At 41.9% G+C, this 14,664-nt stretch overlaps 1 long non-coding RNA gene across 1 annotated transcript; it reads left to right on the top strand.

Annotated features, from left to right (window-relative positions):
- Positions 1-1,219: 1,219 nt before the first annotated feature.
- On the top strand, positions 1,220-8,908 carry LOC145797225 (uncharacterized). Its single transcript, XR_014338487.1, has 2 exons — positions 1,220-1,367; positions 6,880-8,908. It is a non-coding gene; the product is annotated as an uncharacterized LOC145797225 (long non-coding RNA).
- The last annotated feature ends 5,756 nt before the right edge of the window (positions 8,909-14,664 follow it).

Genomic DNA, 14,664 nt, shown 5'->3' with positions numbered 1-14,664 from the left:
CTTACTCGTTATGTGCATTGTTTTGCACACCCCCTTTAACTTGTGCATTGTTTTGCACTACCCCACTGTAGACATCCCATTTTGACCGACCCTAAGACTTGGGCACTTTTTTTTTAACACCCCATGATGTAAATTGCAATATGTCATTTTATGAATTTCTTAGCTAAAAAATCAAATTGAAACTTTAATTCCAAACCTCACTTATTTTCGTCAAATTATTTTATATCATTAATATTTTATCAATTTGTAGTATTTTATAATTTTTATCTAATTTTATGTGTGTGTACATATTTTTAGGTGTTTTTATATAAAATAATAAAAAACAAACCAAAAAATAAAAAAATGAAAAAGAAAATAAAGAAAAGAAAAAGAGAGGGTCAGATGAGGATAATGAGTTTTAGGATGGAAAAGGATTTTGTTTTTGCTAGATTCAAAGGGTAACAGAGTGAACAATATGATGATAAGTTTTGGGTGGAAAATAATTCGGTGCAGTGGGGCTCAATTCGGTGAAATGGGTTTGAAAAGTGGTTGAGGAAATTGAAAAAAGAGGATGGCAGGTGACCGTGGGTGGAGACATACAGACTTTTTGGGTAGAGGAGATAGACATAGCAACATTTTTTTTTCTTTGGAGCTTTGGCAGATATACAAACACATGGGTAGAGGGGACAATGGACATCTTTGAAATCAAATTTAGAGGTAAAAAGAGAGAAAACAAAAGATGAGTGCGGAAGGGGTGATATTATAATGAGAGGGGCGGTGAGTGGTGTGAAAAAGGTGGTAAAAGATATTCGCTATGCTTGGTTATTATTTTTTAAAAATATTTTTTAAAAAATTTTATTTTTTTATTTTTTGTATTTTTTTGTTTTTATTAAAATTTTTTAATTCTTAAATATATCTAACATAAATATATTTAAAAAGTAAAAAAAAATAAAAAAAATCTTTTAAAAATTCACTAAATACTAAAAATACAAAACAAAATACGAGAATTCAATATATTTTTTATATTTTTATGTATTTATTAATTTTTAAAAATATTTTTTCACAAATTTTTTACTTTTTAGATACATCTAAAAAAATAAAAAAATATTTAAAATTTTAAAAATATTCACTAAAAATAAAAAAAATACAAAAATTAAAAAATTCAATTTTTAAAAAACTTAATTTAAAAAATTCAAGCTAAACACACTTACTGTTATTTTAAGGAGAGAGAAGAGGAGGGTGCAGGGGGTGGTCAAGAAAAGAAGATGAAGGCACTATCTCTTTCTCGGAGGGGAGGGGGGGCTGGCTCATCTGGGGGAGAACAGCTAGTTGAGCATCTTCAATTATGGGATATAGATACACATTTGGCCATTGAAGAGGGAGGAGATGTTGAATATTGGCTACAGATTCTGGAGGTCACCCCATGTGAAAGGGGTGATCCTCATGTCAACAATGGAAGGCAACCAACCAAGGCAACCAACCAAGTCAAGCTTGGTGGCCACCAACCATGTCAAAAGTCAAGAATGAAGGCTCTCCCACCTACTCCTTTGTGTATAAATAGAGACGGGAGGGAGAGGATATAGATCATCAGATTTAGAGCTGAGAGGTGTGAGTTGAGAGCAAAGAGAGAGAGAATTACAGAGAGTGTGTAATTCTTACCATTTTATTCAATATAGTGAATCCGCTGCCCGTGGACGTAGGCGACTTGCCGAACCACGTTAAAACTTGTGTGTTATTGCTTGTTTGAGTTCCCTGGTGTGCCCCCGATCCACAACAATTGGTATCAGAGCTCGGGTTGCGAAAAATCGAATTTTTCCCGAAAGTGCCCAGATTTCGAAGTACTCAAAATCCACTTTTGACCATGCCAGGAGGAAGAACTCCCCGAGAGGAGTCCAGAACAGCAAAAACAGAGCCCAGAAACCTCCACACGCGCCCTCACGCGCTCTGATCAAAGCGCGTCAGCCCCAGTCGCACCACGCGCCACCACGCGCCGTTCAGGCAACCGGCGGGTGATCCCAGTCGCACTCACGCGCCACACGCGTGTCTCCAGCAAGAAGACGAGCCACGTGGCACCACGTCAGCGCCCCGTGTCCGACAGTCAGCCACGTGTCAGCCACGTGTCAGCCCAGTCAGCATGAGCCGCTGAGCCGGAGCCGCGTTGACCGCGCCGCTGATCCTCCGTTGACCGCGCCGCCTGCGCCGTTGACCAAGCCGTTGACCAGCCGTTGACCGGAGAAATTATCCGGTGCATCTCAGCGCACCAGATTCTGCAGATCTGACCCGTCCAAAGTGTTTTTGCCAGATCGGAGCCATTCGGAGTCCGTCTTTGACGATCCAATAGTGCTTCCCAACTATTTGGAGTATTCCGGACACATCTGTACGGTCAGTTTTTTGATTTGCAGTTTCTAAAAAAATGGCAGACTCTAGATCAACCGAGTCCGTAAGTAATCCAGCCAGTACAAGCACTTCTAGGCATTGGACCCCGGTGTCCCATGCCAAGTTCGAGGTAGAGAAGTTCGATGGAAGCAGCAACTTCGGCATGTGGAGATGCGAAGTTAAGGATATGCTTGTCCAAATGAACCTGCACTTCACTCTGGGAGACAAACCAGATGACCTGGACGAGATAGAATGGGAAAGGGTGAATCTCCTGGCCTGCAGTTCCATCCGACTTTGCCTTGCAAAAGAGGAGAAGTATGCCTTTACAGAATATGATATTGCGAAGAAGCTTTGGAAGGCGCTGGAAGATAAGTTCATGACAAAGAGCATTGAGAACCGGCTCTACTTGAGAAAGAGGTTGTTTCGTTTCGACTACATTAAAGGTATTTCGATGAATGAACACCTAAATAATTTCAACAAAATTATTACGGATTTGAAGAATTTGGATGATGACGTTGGTGATGAAGACAAAGCACTGTTATTGTTAAATTCCTTGCCTGACTCGTATGATCATCTCACTACTACTTTACTGTACGGTAAAGAGAAGATCAAGTATATTGATGTTGCAAACGCCTTGGTGAACAATGAGTTCAGAAGGAAAGATAAGTCTGCAAACAGGGACTCAACATCCGAGGCATTAACAGTCAGAGGCAGAACAAATAACAGAAGAAATACAAGGCGAGGAAAGTCTCGCTCAAAATCCAGGGGGAAACCTTCAGACAAGAGACGTCTTGCAAAAGACGAGTGTGCAGCTTGTCGCGAGAAGGGACATTGGGCAAAAGATTGTCCAAATAAAGACAAGACAGAAGAGAAGGTGAATATTGCACGAGATGGAGATAATGATGAAGGAGGAGCCTTCACAGTTTCATCATATGGCCAGTCGGATGAATGGATAATAGATTCCGGATGTTCATTCCATATGTGTCCTAACAAGCAGTGGTTCTCGAGCTTACGAGAGTTCGATGGAGGAGTTGTGCTGATGGGCAACGACCAAGCTTGCCAGACAAAGGGGATTGGAACAATTAAACTGAAGAGCCATGATGGAACAATCAGAATTCTTGAAGATGTACGGTATGTACCAGATCTAACCAAGAATCTCATCTCAGTGGGAGTTTTAGACTCCAAAGGTTACAGAGTAACCATGGAAGGTGGAGTCCTTAAAGTTGTTCGAGGAGCATTGGTTGCAATGAAGGGTACTCGACAGGGAAATTTATATTTCCTAGATGGCTCTACAGTCACAGGAAGAGTGGCTGTCTCCACCAGTTCCAGCTCAGAAGATGATGCATCAGACACTTCCAAACTTTGGCACATGCGCCTAGGGCATGTCGGTGAGAAGGCTTTACAAGGGTTGGTAAAGCAAGGCCTGTTGAAAGGCGCCAAGACGGGGAAGCTTGAGTTCTGCGAGCATTGTGTATTGGGCAAGCAAACAAGAATCAAGTTTGGTACTGCAATTCACCGTACCAAAGGGATTCTAGACTACGTCCACACCGACGTATGGGGTCCTTCCAAGACTGCTTCGTTGGGAGGTAAACACTACTTTGTGTCGTTCATTGATGATTTCTCTAGAAGAGTTTGGATTTATACAATGAAACACAAAGATGAAGTCTTAGACATCTTTCTTACGTGGAAGAAGATGATTGAGACCCAGACAGGCAGACGGATCAAGAAGCTCAGATCTGACAATGGTGGAGAATATACATCAGATCCCTTCTTTGAGGTTTGCCAGAATGCAGGGATAGTGAGACATTTCACAGTTCCTGGAACACCGCAGCAGAATGGAGTTGCAGAACGCATGAACCGCACTTTGGTGGAGAAAGTCCGGTGTATGCTGTCACAGTCTGGATTGAGCAAGGCATTTTGGGGCGAGGCATTGAACTATGCTCGTCATCTTGTCAACAGACTACCTACTGCAGCATTAGATGGGAAGACTCCCATGGAGGTATGGTCAGGAGTCCCAGTTACTGATTATGATCAGTTACGTATCTTTGGATGTCCAGCATATTTTCATGTTACAGAATCTAAGTTGGATCCAAGAGCCAAGAAAGCCATCTTCTTGGGCTTCGGTGACGGTGTCAAGGGATACAGACTGTGGTGCCCTGAATCAAAGAAAGTTCTCATCAGAAGAGACGTTACCTTTGATGAGTCTGCAATGCTGAAGCAATCAGATCCTCAACAGAATGAGGAAGCATTGAAGAAGTCAGTGCAGGTGGAGTTTAAGACTCCAACAAAGACTAGTCAGCCAATCAACCATCCTGAAGAAGTCTCAGAGGATAGCTCTGAAGAGAGTTCAGATGAAAATGAAGATCCAGAGGCTCCGCAACAATCAGAACCCATTGCAATCAGGAAAGGGAAAAGGGTTACTAAGAAACCCAGCTGGATGACCGATATGGTAGCCTATGCACTTCCAATCATTGAAGACAATGTTCCGTGCACTTTCAAAGAAGCCGTGCATAATGCAGAAAGTGTCAAATGGAAGGAGGCTATGGATGAAGAGATCGGGTCACTTCACAAGAACCAGACTTGGGAGTTGGTGCAACTTCCAAAAGGCAAGAAAGCAATTGAGTGTAAGTGGGTTTACACCAAGAAGGAAGGCATTCCAGGCAGAGACAACATCAGATTCAAAGCTAGATTGGTAGCTAAAGGCTATGCTCAGAAGGAAGGAATAGACTACAATGAGGTATTCTCACCTGTTGTGAAGCACACGTCTATTCGCATCTTGTTAGCTTTGGTTGCACAGTTTAATCTCGAGCTCGCCCAACTCGACGTCAAAACTGCCTTCTTACATGGAGATCTTGAAGAGGAGATATACATGTCCCAGCCAGATGGTTTCAAAATTGCTGGAAAAGAGAATTGGGCCTGTAAGCTGAACAAATCGTTGTACGGATTGAAGCAATCCCCGAGACAGTGGTACAAGCGATTTGATCGGTTCATGATGAAGACAGAATACACAAGAAGTCAATTTGATCATTGTGTATATTTCCGTAAGCTTCCCGACAGTTCCTTCATCTATTTGCTCTTATATGTAGATGATATGCTGATAGCATCTACGAGCAAGGTGGAGATTGACAAACTCAAGGCACAGTTAGCAAGGGAGTTTGAAATGAAGGATTTGGGAGAAGCAAAGAAAGTTCTTGGCATGGAGATCAAGAGAGACAAGAAGAAGGGCACGGTTTGTCTGACACAAACCCAGTATCTGAAAAAGGTGTTAGACAGATTTGGCATTAATGGGAAAACCAAAGCTGTAAGTACACCATTGGCCCCTCATTTCAGGCTTAGTGCTTCGTTGTCTCCACGCACAGAAGAAGAACGGAAGCATATGGCACAGGTTCCATATGCAAATGCAGTTGGTGCATTAATGTATGCTATGGTTTGTACACGGCCTGACATCTCGCATGCTGTGAGTATGGTAAGCAGGTATATGCATGATCCAGGAAAAAATCACTGGCAGGCAGTGAAATGGATCCTAAGGTACATACATGGCACGGTCAATCTGGGATTGAAGTTCGAGAGAGATAACCGACTCGGGCAGAATTTGGAAGGATATGTGGACTCAGATTATGCTGGTGACTTAGACAAACGCCGGTCAACAACAGGGTATTTATTTACGCTTGCTAAAGGGCCGGTAAGTTGGAGGTCAACGCTTCAGTCAACGGTGGCTTTGTCTACTACAGAAGCAGAGTACATGGCAGTAACGGAAGCCTTTAAGGAAGCTATTTGGCTACATGGGTTGATTGAAGACTTGGGAATTGTTCAGAAGCACGTTGAGGTGTTTTGTGACAGTCAGAGTGCCATTTGTTTGGCAAAGAACCAGGTTCATCATGCCCGCACCAAGCACATTGATGTCCGTTTCCATTTCATCCGAGAAATAGTGAATGAAGGGGATATTCTGCTTCAAAAGATTGGTACTGCAGATAATCCGGCCGATATGCTTACAAAGGTAGTTTCTGGGATCAAGTTCCAACATTGTTTGGACTTGGTCAACATCTCTCGGAACTAAGCACCTTCGGGTGCATGGCAGTGCTGATCGATCACTATGTTGGATAAAAGAATCCTCGCCAAGGTGGAGATTTGTTGAATATTGGCTACAGATTCTGGAGGTCACCCCATGTGAAAGGGGTGATCCTCATGTCAACAATGGAAGGCAACCAACCAAGGCAACCAACCAAGTCAAGCTTGGTGGCCACCAACCATGTCAAAAGTCAAGAATGAAGGCTCTCCCACCTACTCCTTTGTGTATAAATAGAGACGGGAGGGAGAGGATATAGATCATCAGATTTAGAGCTGAGAGGTGTGAGTTGAGAGCAAAGAGAGAGAGAATTACAGAGAGAGTGTAATTCTTACCATTTTATTCAATATAGTGAATCCGCTGCCCGTGGACGTAGGCGACTTGCCGAACCACGTTAAAACTTGTGTGTTATTGCTTGTTTGAGTTCCCTGGTGTGCCCCCGATCCACAACAGGAGAGAGATAGGTTACGGAGAGAAAGGTGAGAGAGAGGGAGAGACCCAACACACGGTTTTGAAAGCAAAATACACCACACAACACACAAACAGTAGCAGTTCACACACAGACACATCACCATTGACACCATTACACAGCAGCACACATGGGCATGAAGACACAAAACCCGTCCCTCTCTTCTCTCTCTTTCGCATGGAAGATCACCCCTTTGAAGCTCTAAATCTGGGGCGACACACGGCACAAAGAGACCCACACACATATACTCAATACATCCAGCAAACACACAACGCACGATAGAGAACACACACACACGGCAGACTCAAAACAGAGAGGGAGACCCAGACACACAATGGATGAATTTTGGCTCTCTCTCTCTCTATATGGCCGATCTAGACACACACACGATACATCACACACCATCCATACAGATTCACACACACACGGTTTTAGAGAGAGAGCATTACACCAAACCCAGCTTTCTCACTCTCGGCATCAACCCACTGAGCTTCACCATAGACACGATACACAAAAGCTTCATACACACACAAAGCTTGACACCACACATACCTACACACTCTCTCTACATCTCACTCTCACTCTCTCTTTTGCATGGACTCTCTCTCTCTCTCCATGAGAATACCGTCTCTCTCTACATCGTGGTGTACTGAGTTCCGCTGCCGCTTAACGCCACTGCACCAATACCGAGCCACCACCACCACTCCCTTCTTCGGCTCCTTGGATGCTGCTGCTGCCCTTGTTTTCTCCTGTATGGGAGCTATGTATTGAACAACGAAGAGTGGTGTTGGTGTTGCGCAAGGTTCTAAATCGCGGTATCGGGTAACGTAACGGTATCGATCGCGGAGTATCGGTATCGGTAGTATCGATCGGTACGTATCGGGAATCGGGTGTCGCGGTGGTGAAATTTTAAAAATCATTTCAAAGGTTTTTCAACTTTTTCTTTCCCGTACCGGTCCGAACCGGTGAGTATCGGCCCGTCGCGGCTTGTGTAACGGCTTGTGTAACGCTTACAGGCTGATACGTACCGGGACTCGGCCGATACTCCTGCGATTTTTAATCTCAGTGGTATATCGGCCTGTATCCGTCGCGGTACCCCATTTTTCCGATACGTATCGGCCGATACGTAGCGTATCGGCCGATATTTAGAACTATTGTTGCGTCGGTGGGTTGATGAGCTCCGGCGTTGGGTGTGGGTGTTTCGCCAGAGTTGATGACCGGTTTCCATGGTGGTCATGAGCACATGGATTGCGAGACAAATCGTGATAATGTTTCTCTAACTCCATCTATGCTAGTAGCACGTGGTAAACATCTTATCTACTGTCTTGGTGTATACCAAACTGAAGCTAGTTGTCATAGAATGAGAAGTATTCTCTACGGCCTCCGTCACTCCATTGTGGCTTCTTCTGTTGGTGACATTTTGTAGCTCCACGGCACTCCACAGTCCAGCTCCAGAAATTCATACAAGATTTGTTTCTTGCATGGTTGAAGAAGATCTTTTGCGAGATAACCGAATTGAAGATGTTTGTTGGCTCTATTCCCTATCTGAGTCAGAGCTTGATATGCTGAGTAGCTTAAAATGCTAGTCCTCCAACGGGCAAATTTGAATTTTCCACTTTTCTAGATAGGTGCAATTTACGAAATTGTAATCCCAATGGCAGTTTTAGTAATATAAGTATTGAAGAGCTAAGGGCATATGTTGGTTCTGATAAAAGAAAGAGAATGGCAGAATTATTTTCTGAGGACGGGGCTCCCAATCAAAGATGAAGCCTATCGCTAAAAGATCCTTGTGAGTCCCCCATTGAAGATGAGTACATGCGCTGGATTGGTGGATTTTTGCTACTTGCCGAATGGGCGGGGGTTTAAAACTTTCATCTTTATTTTGAGTGTTTTGTGAGGTTTTATTTTATTTTATTATTATTTTTTCTTTTTTTATTTGGATATGTAATAATTTAGGTGTTGTGATAATTTTTTTACCCCGTTTCTTTCTATCTCATTCTTTAATCGCTTTCTTTAAATGACATGCCATGCATATCTATGCTTTGCATTCATATTTCATACATCTTGATTCGGCTAAGTTTGCATTTGTAAATTTCATCAATTTTTACATAATTATGTGCGTTATCACATGTTTTGCATGTCATGTTTTAGAAGCCGAATCTTTAATCGCATCTCATGAGTGAATTGCATTAGGATTCTGTATATAAGATCATGCATATTTCACTAACTTTGTTTTGTAACTTGTTCGTGGGACGTCGGTAAATCTGTGAGTTTTCATGCTTTAGCATCCCACTTGTGTGTGTTTTTCTTACATGTGTTAGAATCCTACCATGAGGGTAATTGCTTAAATAATAAACTGCTTGAATGCCTGTGGCTGAAGACTTGTTGCTTGAATTGGAATGATTCAATAAATGTACGTTTTAAGCCCACTTTGCAGTGGCAAACTTTAAGCCCACTTTGTCAAGTGGCAAATTCAAGCCCCTTTCGACAAACAAACACGAAATTGAATTGGTCCAATTTGAGTAAACTAGTCTATACCTTGTATGATTCACATAGTAAATTTTAGGATTTACTAAAATAATCAGAACATGAACATATAAAGAAAATAAAATTCATATCATGGTTTAATAGAGGCCAATCTTTTGATCGGGTGAGCGGGGGTGCTCATTATTAACCTTCCCCTCTCATACCTAAGGTTCCGAGCCAAGCATCTTTGGTTACGACGAACAGTGGCCTTGGCACGAGTCATGGGTTTCTTAATTTTCCAAAATATTAAATGGCGACTCTGAGATCTGATGACGCAGTCCATTTTTGACAAAATTACAATAAAATGGATTTTCAATAAAAGTTGCCAAATCTGGACTCTCATCTACGTTTCACATTGCACTCGTGAGACTAGATCAAAGAGATCTCAGGAGTCTGAACTGTTTAATGCGCGCGGGAACCCCCCGGGCATGTTACACTCTCTAAGTTGTGCATTGTTTTGCACTACCTCTCTAACTTGTGCATTGTTTTGCACTGCCCCACTAACTTGTGCATTGTTTTGCACTACCCCTCTAATTTATGCATTGTTTTGCACTACCCCTCTAACTTGTGCATTGTTTTGCACCCCCACTAACTTGTGCATTGTTTTGCACTTCCCCCTCTAACTCGCGTTGTTTCGCACCCACTAACTCACGTTGTTTCGCACCCTCTAACTTGCGTTGTTTCGCATACCCCTTTAACTCGCGTTGTTATGCTCGTTACTCACGTTGTTTCGCATACCCCCTTTAACTTGCGTTGTCTCACACGTTCTACTTGCATTGTCTTGCACCTCCCCACTTACGTTGTCGCGCACTTTTCACTTGCATTGCTATGCATGTTTCTAACGATATTGCACTTGTTGAGTTTCTTTCTTTTGCATGCACAATATTGTATGTACGGTTCATTTGAAGCTGGCGCGACCAGACGAACCAGATGGTATTGTATGTACTCCGTGTGAGACGTAGCGAGAATTGTATAATTCTCTTACATCCTTTCTACATGTAATGTAGTTTGGTTTGAATTCGCTTGCTTAAATTATTACATTTATTGTATATAATTGCTTCGCTACAGCTTTCTTTGCATAATCATAAGTTATGCTCTTGTATCGTGCATATCATTTGCATTTTGCCCCAGCCTGTGGACACATTTCTGTTTGATTATATTGAATGTTTTCCTGAGTCTTCGGCTTTGTCTAAAATGGGTCGTCTTTGGGCTTTGACATTCACTCCCGTCACTTTGTGACTTTCGAGTTCTGTCAAAGAGAGGTAACTGTAGACACCCCATTTTTTACCGTCCTCAAGACTTAGACGTCATCATTTGAACACTCGATGATCATCCATGCTTGTGTTCATTTTGAGTTCTCGGGGTCTCGGTTGCGCGCCTTGCCTCAAGATCTCGCAACTTGTCTGTTTTGTGCTTGGTTGGGGACCAAACACTTGTGTTTTTGCTTCTGAGGGAAGAGAGTGGCTTGTTGGCCATCCCCTCAACCCATCGGCCAAGGCATGAAGCCATCGGCCTTGTTTTCTTGCCATCGGCCAAAAATGTTGGCCGATCGGCACTCTTTTTAGTCGATCGACCCTTGTGTTGGTCGATCGGCCATGTTTTCTGGCCGAGCCCTGTTCGTCTGCTTTATGCAGATATTTTGTGCCAGTTGTCACAGCTGGCATGCATAATTCACATCCTCCATACACGTGTATGGAGGGATTTGAACCTTGTTTTAGCTTGCTTAGGAAGCTTTGAAATTGGAATTCTATAAGAAGGGAGCTCCTCCTCCCTTCTCAGGGGTTCTGAAAATCTGATAGGAGTGATATATATCTCTCTCTCTATATCTCCCTTTCTCTCTCTCTCTCTCTCTATATTTGTGTGTGTATGTGTGCTTTAAAGTGTATTTTGTTCATACTTTTGCACTAGAGCACCTAGTAGAACACCATCCTTGGTTGCTGAGGTGCTAGAGAGTTGGTGCTAGAGTTCTTGAGGTGGTTTAAGCTTGGAAAACCTGCTGGAGCTTTGTTCTTGAAGGTGTTCTTCAAGAGGTGAGCGAACTTGCTTTTAAACCCCCACTCTTGCTTAAGCTTTTAGACCTTTTTGCTTATTGTTTTAAGCTTAACACTAAACTACAATAAGTATTGATTTTTGATGCTTTAGATCTTTGTTTAAGGTCATTTTGAGATTGGGGGTGATCTACTCCCTCTTAGGCCTTGTTAGGACTTGTTTTAGGCCATCCCTTTTGGCCCTTGTTCTTGGCTTTGCATGACCTTTCTACCACTGGAATCCAGAGGATTTTTAGTGGTAGAAAGATAGTTTTGAGGTCTTAAATAGGAGAGGGTCATCCCATCTTTTTGTTGTCTTGCATGTTAGTATAAATGGCTTATGGTGGTAGCATGTTTGCTTAGCTTGTTTTAGCTTCATTTCAGTATGTATTAGGCTTTGTTTTTCCATGATATAACACTGTTTTTGCTTGGTTATGTCACTCCATGCATGCCTAATGCACTTGTAGTGTAAATCACACAAACTAGTTTTATATGCTTCATGTTTTAGCATGTCTTTCTAGCTTATGTTGACTCCACTTTAGTGGATTTTTGGTGTTGTTTTAGCATGCCATGACTCTATTTTGGGTGGGTTTAGTTGGCTCTTCCATGCTTCATGTACTTGTCTTGCAATCCTCTCATTTGCCTTAACATGCATCATGCCTTAACATGTCATTCTAGTATGTTTTTGGCTTAACTTCAAGAAGTTTTTGTCCATGTTTTAGCATGCTCTATCTCTGATTTGGGTTGTTTTAGTCATGCATGACTTGCTTTGTATAGTTATGGTTCAATCTAGCTTGTTAGCTTTGAGTATTGAGTCCTCTAACATGCATTACTTGGCTCATTTCAATGACTTGGTATCATTTGTTATGTTATTTCAGTCTATGTTTCATGCTCATACACTTGCATTTATCACTCCTTTAATGTTTTAAAGAGTTGGTGTTTTATGTCTCATGAATGGATCATTGTGCATGCCATTATGCTTAGGCCTTTGGGATACCATCTAAGTGGATTTTTGGGCTTATTTTAGCATGCTATAACTCTGATTTTATTGGTTTAAGTCATGCCATATTTGGTTGTAATAGATGTAGTGTAACACCCCTTTGCAGCCTTACATGCTTCATGTTTTATGCTCGCCTCTCTAGTATGTTTTGGCCTCATTCCTTGCATGTTTTAGACTCACTTTGGCATACTTTAGGACTATTTTGATTGCCCTTGGCCTTTTGGGGCTTGCTTCATGTGGCCATGGTTTGAGTCCCTGTGGCTAGCCTTAAGCTTTGGGCTTTCTTGTATGCTTTACTTGCTTTGTTTGGTTAGTTTGGCACCTTTCCATGCATGATTTCAGAGCTTATAATGTTTGTCACATGTCCATATTTGTTCCCTTTTAAGTGCTCTTGAAAGTTGCCCTCCTATGCCTAGGTGTTAGACCATTTACATGTACATACTTTGAATTACATTTCATATCTCCAATTCATCATTTTGGCCACTAATTTTGGGCATGGCTGAGGTCTGTCCATTTTTAGTTTAAGTCCATTTACCATGTTATTCAAAGTTGCTACTTTATATCATGCTTACATGCTTGTTGCATGCTTGTTATATTGCATGTTGTCACATGCTTGCTAATTGACATGTTGTTGCATACTCATCCATCTTGCCTTGTATGTTGTCACATGCTTGTTACATATTTAGTACATTATACGTTGTTGCATGCTTAGGTTGCATTGCATTGTGTGTGCATTGTCTTGCCTCTTGATCACACATGATAGAGGTTAAGGTCCCTTATGTGTTTTGTGCATTTCATTTGATATTGAATTGTTGGCTCCTTTGGCCATCATGCATTGGAATGCGTGATTTATGGTCCAAAGGTCGAGAACTACACTCATTTGAGTCTCAAACATGATAAGGGGTGTAGTTGCAAATGTTGTCTTGTAAATACATTGCCATGCTCTGTTTGTCCTCTGCTGCAACAAAAGAGCATTTTATAGGAAGAGATGGCCGATCGGCCATCTTCAGTGCCGGTCGACTACAAATGTCTGGCCGAGAGCCTTATTTTTGGTCGATGACCACTTTCTCTTTGCCGATGACCATGATTTTTGGCCGATGGCCTCCTGCAGTGCCCATGGGGTGAATCAGAAGTGTGTTGGGAATTTTCACACTTTGCAGAGGTACAGAGCAGTGCAAACAGAGGCAACATGAGGCATGGCAACGAATTTCCAAGTGAAGCTGATCAAGCATGCATTTGTCCATCTTCTTGAGGCCGCTTTACTATTTTTATAGCTTGATTAATTTGCTTAATTAATCAAGGGTTGTGTAATAATTAATTAGCTTGTTAGTTAGTTAATTAGTTGATTTGTATTATTCTTTCGGTCTCTCCCTCGAGAGGGTGCAATTTTGTAATAAGTGTGCGTGAGTGTGTGAATGTCTTCCAACCCCATGTCTTTCTCCCTTTTACTTAACTGCTTACGATGGTTAGTTTTAAGGCACGTTTCATTTAGCATACCTTATATGCTTGTATGCGTGCATCTATTCATCTGTCTTGCATGCACCGAGCTCGGCACATCATACTAACTGCATTATATTTCAATTCCTAGTTGAATACATTTATCGAATTGTCGCATCTCATATGTCATTCTAGAATAGCCGAGCCTATTTTAGCTGCATTTTTGCATGTGTTGCATTATCCATTTTAACATAAACTAGGATCATGCATGATTTTTAACTAGTTCTTTATTTTGGCTCAGAGTACACTGTAAGTGTTTATGCTTTAGCATACTGCATGTGTGTTAATGATTACCATGATAGCATGCTTGCCATAAGGCTAATTGCTTATGTGATATAACTGCTTGAATGCCTATGGGTGAAGGTTGGATTACTTGAATTGGAACAATTCGTTGAAATTCGTGCTTTCGCCTACTTGCGAGTAGCAAACTTCAAACCGTTTTCAAACAAACAAATTTGCAATGCTTTGTTCCAAATTAGGTGATCTAGTCTATACTTGTGTGTTGTGCGCATCACATAGTAATTCTAGCTAATAACCGAAATAAGAACGCATGTGTTTTAAAAAACAAGATATCATGCTTAGTACAGGCCGATCTTTGATTGGACGAGCGGGGGTGCTCATTGCATGACTTTCCCCTCTCGTACCCAAGTTTCCAAGCCGAGGCAACTTTGGTGATGACTGACACGTGGCCTTAGACACGAGTCAGGGTTTCTTAAATTTCTCC

The sequence above is a fragment of the Camellia sinensis genome, chromosome 8, assembly GCF_055761805.1.
Source record: "Camellia sinensis isolate YWXY chromosome 8, ASM5576180v1, whole genome shotgun sequence".
NCBI classification, from domain to species: domain Eukaryota; kingdom Viridiplantae; phylum Streptophyta; class Magnoliopsida; order Ericales; family Theaceae; genus Camellia; species Camellia sinensis.
This window is presented reverse-complemented; position numbering and strand designations above follow the sequence as displayed.